The sequence below is a fragment of the Mandrillus leucophaeus genome, unplaced genomic scaffold, assembly GCF_000951045.1.
Source record: "Mandrillus leucophaeus isolate KB7577 unplaced genomic scaffold, Mleu.le_1.0 Scaffold117, whole genome shotgun sequence".
Classification (NCBI taxonomy): domain Eukaryota; kingdom Metazoa; phylum Chordata; class Mammalia; order Primates; family Cercopithecidae; genus Mandrillus; species Mandrillus leucophaeus.
Window position 1 is genome coordinate 3,318,744 of NW_012099987.1, and position 6,242 is coordinate 3,324,985.

The 6,242-nt window shown below is 50.8% G+C and overlaps 1 protein-coding gene across 1 annotated transcript in view; it reads right to left on the reverse strand.

Annotated features, from left to right (window-relative positions):
* The window catches only part of CRTAC1 (cartilage acidic protein 1), a 192,426-nt gene that overhangs the window by 61,141 nt on the left and 125,043 nt on the right, over nt 1-6,242 (reverse strand). The gene's annotated exons all lie outside the window — the stretch shown is intronic.

The following is a 6,242-nucleotide window of genomic DNA, read 5'->3' on the forward strand; positions in this document are numbered from 1 at the left end:
GAGAACAGGCAAGTGTGTGTGTGGAAGTGAGCAGATGAGCGTGAGTACTTGTGGGAGTATGCATAGGTGAGGGGAGTGTGTAAGTGACCCTCGACCCCTCAGGTGGCTCCACCCAGGAGAGAACAAAAGGTTTGGTCTCTGAGGGGTCCTCATGCTGCGACCCCCTGAGACTGCAGGACCCACAGGAGCAGAAGCATCATCGGTGGGGTCTGGAGTTGGCCCAAAGGGTCCTCACCCGACAGCAGAAAACCGGCACCCTCTCTCCTGCCTTCTCTCCAGAGAAGCCTGACCCAGGGAGGAGGAAAAGTCCCTTCCGCTGAGTGGAGGCAGACCCAGGAGGCCTGCAGGGCTTGCAGATGGAGGCTTCAGCACAGGCCCATTTCTGTGGAGCCCAGAAGGGACCTGCACAGAGCTGCTGTGGCCTGGATGCACATGGGGGAAACTGGGTTGCGGATTACCCGGACAAAACCACAGGGCCCCGACCCGGTAGACCGGAGTCGCGTTCCACATCTGAGGCTCGTTAGCTGTGAGGCCCGAGGTCTTGGTTTCTTCATCTAAAAGTTGTGGATAACAGCTCTGCCTCCCTCCCAGCATCGTTGTGGGAATTACATGAGAAACGCACATGGAGAGAGTTCAGGGGCAGCTCTGAGACCCCAGGTCCACAGCCCCTCCTCAAAATTCCTGGGAGTCAAATGTGTGCAGGAATTTACATATTTTTCCTTCAGATTTTGGAAAGGTAACACAGTGCACACACCGTTTATTACATAACACCCCCAGCAGGGATGGAGGCAGCACCCTGTAATTAAACACATTAATATTTCTGTAGTGAATTATATGAATATTCACCCTAAGTGGGATAAATAAAGCCTATAAATAGCTCAGATTAGCCCAGGACAGGTTTTGCTATCAATTGAATTTCCCACAAAACTTAAAAAATGAACTTGAAGTGTTCAGAGGGTTCTGGAATTCAGGGCTCTCGAGAAGGGACTTGGACTTAGGCCACCATCATCATGGCTGTTCTGGAGGCAGTGGCAGGCTTACTACTGCTTCCAGATGCCTGGGAGCCTCTGCAGATAGCCCCTGCAGGCTTCCGGGTCTCCAGCCCTAACCATCAGCAAGCAGCCATTACCCATCTCTGCCCAACCAGGGACCCTTTAGATGCTGTACCTCCAGCTAGCATCATCCCTGAGATGCCTGGGTCACACTCCACTGAAGCCTGGGCCGGCATGGAGTCAGGGAGAAAATGGGTGTGGCAGCTGGGGTTCTGCAGAGCTCTGATGGACACCTCTGGATTCAGTGAGAGAAATTTCTCAAGCTCCCAAGTTCCCGCCTTAGCTATCTAGAGGAGAAACTAGGTCTAGGGTGACTCTGTCCCCCTCTGTTTGACTTCTCACCTCCAGTTCCTCCTGTCCACCTCAGGCAGAATTTCCCAAAGTGTGCTTTGTGGGACTCTGGTCTCTATGAGGAGCCTGGAGAAAGGACTCTGTGATCATGTGAGCTTGGGAAAGACGGCACACTCACCCACCTCTTGGAGATTCCCCCTGGACATTGATCTATTAGAACGTCAAGAACTCCTGCAATGAATTACCTGTTTAATTTTATTTAACCCAGCCTTTCCCAAATGTTCCTTGGCCATGGAACCCCTTTTTGTAGACCACCTCGTAGCGCCCTGTGTAACTGGTGCTGTCCTTAGCAAGTTGCTGTCCTAAGGTGCTGATGTCTGGTCAGGCTCAGAGCTTTTCAGCCGGAGGTGTTAGGGCGCCTGTGCTGTTGGCCTCTCCCACTCTTCAGCCTCCTGGCTCCTGAGCTCAACAGGGATGCCCAGAAGAATAAACTAATTAAGGTAAAATGTGCAACAGCCATGCAGAGCCTTGTAGATCATAAATGGGAACGGCAAAATCAATGGCAGCCCTTCTGCAGGCAGAGGCCCGGAGGCCTGGGCGACAGGAGAGATGGGAGCCCGTGATTTAGGAAGAGCAAACGCTCTGGCAGCTGCAACCTGGGTAATTAGGTGTGTCAGGAAGACAGATAAACAGCGAGCTGTGCGGGTCGATGGCACAGGCAATAAACACCCAGCACTGGCCCCTGGCCCATGTCAGCATGCAGTCCTGCCTTCTGGCTCCTTGTAGCTGCACAAGAACTGCACTCTGCCCTGGGGTCCCTCATAAGAGGGTGGGGGCAGCTGTTTGGGAAGAGGTGAGGTGAGGAAGAGGAGCAGGAGAGAGGTATTCCCTTGAGTCCCCTGGGGAAAGACATGGAGAAGGTAGAGGCCTGGGAGAAACAGGAGGGCATCTGGGGCAGGGCAGGGGGCCCTCGAGTCACAGCCCCCATGAGAGGCAAGTCTGGGGATTCCCATTTCCACCCCGATCCTGGCATATTGGCATTAAAGGAGCCTTGAAGGTCTCAGAGTCCAGTAGAACCACCATTTGCTGCCAGGAGGCCAGAGGGAGGGGTCTGTGGGTGAGGCTCAGGTGCCCACCATGCCCTGCAGGGGGCCAGGTGCTACACCAGATGCCGTGGGAGGCCAGGGGAAGTATGCCTTTGTCCCTGACTAGGGGCTTTTAGAGTCCACCCACAACACCAGGGACAGGTAAAGGAGATACCAGGAGACAGCCATGAAATGAATGATACTGCCATGTCTATAGCACTTGTCAGGTGCCAGGAAATTCACATATATTCACTCATTAACCCTCACCACAAACCTCAAGGTGGGTACTATTTTCATGACCCCTTTACACATGAAGTGCCTGGGGCATGAGAGAGAAAAGGACTTTCCTAAGATTCCACAGCTGGCAGAGCCCAGCAGGGCAGAATTGCACAGTATGTCGGGAGATGCCTTGAAATCAGGATGGAAGAGGTCGCTGTGATCAGGGAGGGCTTCATAAGGGAGGAGGCACCTGAACTGAGACTGAAGGGTCAGAGTAACAACAGCACTGCACTCTACAGTTTAGGCAGGATGGCAAGAAAAAGGCACAGAGGGGACATTGAGTTTGCCTGGGGAGGGGGGTTTGTGCAGGTGGAGGAGGAGAAGCATGGCAGGGTGGGGGAGACCCAGTACTGAAGGCAAAGGGGCCATTGGTGGCTTCTGATATGGGGAAAGTCAGGGGAAGACAGTGTTTCTGGAAGATTAAGTTGGCAGGGGAGTGAAGGGTGAATGCGCTAGTGAGGGAGAAAATGCAACGAGTGGCCAGTTTTGTAGGAGCTCAGGCTTGATCAGGATGGGGAGGAAGCACCGGTGCAGGAGGGGTTGGCTGAGTGTGGCCGGCAGAGTGAGGGAGCTGTCCAAAATGTGGAAACAGTGACCCAAGCAGGGATGCTGAGCTCGCTGGCGGTGAGCAGGAGCCTGGCTTCAGACAGTTTTGATTTAAAGTGACCACAGGGTGGCCAAGAGGTCACTGGCTATGAGGCATGACTCCTTACAGAGTAGTGAGTCTGGAGCTAGGGAGAAGGGAAAGGCCAGGCCATAAACAGGGTCGCTTGAGTCCCGGGGAGAAACCACATTTGGGACAGAGAAGGAGGCATCAGAAGACTAGAAAACGGGAATAAGAGGGCACCTGGAGCCACTGGGAGCATGAGGTTGTGTCATAAAGGATTCTCCCTAAGGATCACTGGATTGGAATGCCTCCTCCCCAGGGGGCTTTCCCCACCTGGGAGATGGTCTGTCTCATGGTCTGGTATTGGTGGTAGAGAGAAGGGTGCGCAGGTTTTTGTGGCAAGACAGGGGCCTCAGCCTCCAACCTCATTCATCAGGCAAACAGCAGGGCTGGAGAGGTAGCCAGCAACATCGCTCCCTCTAGGTGGATCTTGGGCAACTCATGAACTTGTGTTTTTCTGATCTGTAAAATGGAATGAGAATGGCCACCTATTCATCAGGTTGTTGTGAGGGTTAAATTAGATAATGTAGGTAAAGTGCTGAGAACAATACCTGGCACATGGTAAGTTAAATACATAGTAACAACACCATCACCATCACCACCATCATCCAGGAAATCACAGCACATGACCACAGCAGATCCTCAACTCAGGAGGCAACTGTGATGTTAAGTATAAAAGGCTTTATAAGACTTAGTCAATGGAAAACCAGCAAGACAGTGATGGCTCCAGGGGAAGAAAGAACACATTCAGTCAAAGGACATTTTCAAAGAGGAGCCCAGGCTGTGCTGGGTCCCTGATGTAAATGCTGGCCCCAGCCTTCCTTCCCCCATCCCAAGGTGAAGAGGGAAACCCGATCAGCTCCCGCCAGGCACTTTGCCCACATCAGCTCCTTCAGTGCTCTCCGCAGCAGTGCCAGGAAGGTGGAGTCTTCATTTCACAGACAGAAACTGGGGCTCAGAGGGTTAGGTCATTTGCCTAAGGTTGCACAGCTGTTGTGAGGTGGCCTGTCTGTTGCAGAGCCCCCTCTCATGCTATTAAAGAGCTGGGTCACTCATGGGAGGCAGTCCCAGCTCCCAAGGGTCCTTGTTAGGACCATGGGAATGGCCTCTGGGGTCCCATGTTCCGTATTGTGCTGCTTTGGCCCATGCTGGGAGAGCTGCAAATCAGGACTTTGCATCCAAGTAAAATCTGGCTGGGGGATCAGGAGACCCTAGAATCCATTTTAGGACCTAGAGAATCCTAGGAAAAGAGGGTGGAGCCATAGGGCCATACATCTCAGACTTTGCTGGGTTCAGGAAGCTCCTGGAGATTAAATTCAGATTCTGGTTTCGGAGGTCTGTGGTGGGGCCTAAGAGTCTGCATTTTTAAGAGCGCCTAGCTGATTGCCATGCTTATGGCCCATGCGTCACACTTGGAGTAGGGAGGTGCAGAATATCTGGGTACAGTTGGAACTGGGACTAGGTGGAGGAGCTGCCCGACCAGGGGTGCTTCTCTCAAGATCAGTCAGCTCCTCTGCTGTGAAGGCAGAAGAGGCTGGAAGTACCACCCATCCAAACACCCTTCTCTTTATCGAGGTGACTGACGCTCCTTCTCCTCTCTAAGAAGTTACAAGAACCTCTGCTGAAGGCCTCTTTAAGTATGACACAGAGCCCCCCCCACAAAAAAGTGATAAATCCAAGTCCATAAAAATGAAAATGTTCCACATTACAACATCCACCAAGAGCAAAGACAAAAGAAAAAAAAGACAAACAAGGGAAAAGGATCTTCAACTTGTTCTATAGACAAAGGGCTAATTCCCTAATTTATAAAGAGCTGTTACAACTCAATAAGGAAAAGACCAATAATCAATACAAAAATAGGCAGAGGCTATGAGCAGACAAGAGATCCAAATATATAAAAATCTTCTCAGTCTCCTTCATTTTAACAAAAATGAAAATTAAAACTGTACTTAGATATCATTTTTTCCCCGTCAGATTAGCAAATACTGTAAAAATAGATGAAATATTGTGTTGGGGGTATTGGAAAGTGCTTGCTTGCATATTTGATTGATGGGAAAGTCCTGAGCAGTGGCCCTAGGAAGGACAATTTGGCAGTGGCTATGAAAACTACACATGTATATTCATTTGAGGCAGTAATTCTATTTCTACGAACTCACAAACATGCCTGCAATTGTGGGAAATGGCATGTGGTACAAACTTACTCATTTGGTAGCATGCTTTGTAAGGGCGAAAGGCAAAACCTGACTGCAAGTAATCTTTCATCAATAGAAGACCAATTAAATTAATGGCACAGTGGAGTACTATACAACCATAAAAAGAATGAGAAAGCTGTCTGCGTACTGCCATGAAATCAAATCCAAACTGCATTGTTAAATGAAAAGAGCAAAGAGTGGAACCATGAGTTGGGCATGCTGTTTTTGTAGGAAGGAGGGAGACACATAAATTATTTGAGCAGTACCCCACACATAGCAGATCTTCAATCATCATTTTGTGGAACTGAATGCATGAAAATACATGAAAATCCTGTAGGGGCTCACAGTTCACACTGAGCCATCTGCTACCCATGCTTCTGTTCGTTACCCCAGACCAGCCCATGTGGGTGGGAGTGCTCAGGGCTATTCAGTGAAGCAGCAGGGGTGAGCTAGTGTGTGATCCCCCAGGGGATGGGCTCTGACCAGGAGCTGCAGAACATCCTAGGTTCCTGGATATGGAGGTGAGGTATCGGCACCTGCCTCTTGTCCCCCTGCGTCCTACACACTCTCCTACCTGGTTTCCCTGAGTAGTGTTGCCTGAGATGCTACTCAGTGGCTTGTATTTTTCCAGGCTGGTTTCCTCGCCCAGGCCGTCCTGGGATGGTGGTCAGTCTTC